Here is a 228-nt window from a genome sequence, read left to right as displayed (position 1 = left end):
TAATCTAGAGAATCACAACTCTCTCTCTCTCTCAAAAAAAACTATTCTTTTAGGAAAATGTTTTTCTTTTATTCTTTTTAAATTGGACGGAAACAGAGCTAAAGAAAGAAAATTTTATAACCATATTCATGTAAAGTTTTTTTTAATAAACTTTTGAGAAAGTTTTGTAATCAAGATAATATTAATTAATGGATCCATTTTTCATGAGTTCTTCTTCCTAGTTTTCAC

The sequence above is a fragment of the Penaeus monodon genome, chromosome 23, assembly GCF_015228065.2.
Source record: "Penaeus monodon isolate SGIC_2016 chromosome 23, NSTDA_Pmon_1, whole genome shotgun sequence".
NCBI classification, from domain to species: domain Eukaryota; kingdom Metazoa; phylum Arthropoda; class Malacostraca; order Decapoda; family Penaeidae; genus Penaeus; species Penaeus monodon.
This window is presented reverse-complemented; position numbering follows the sequence as displayed.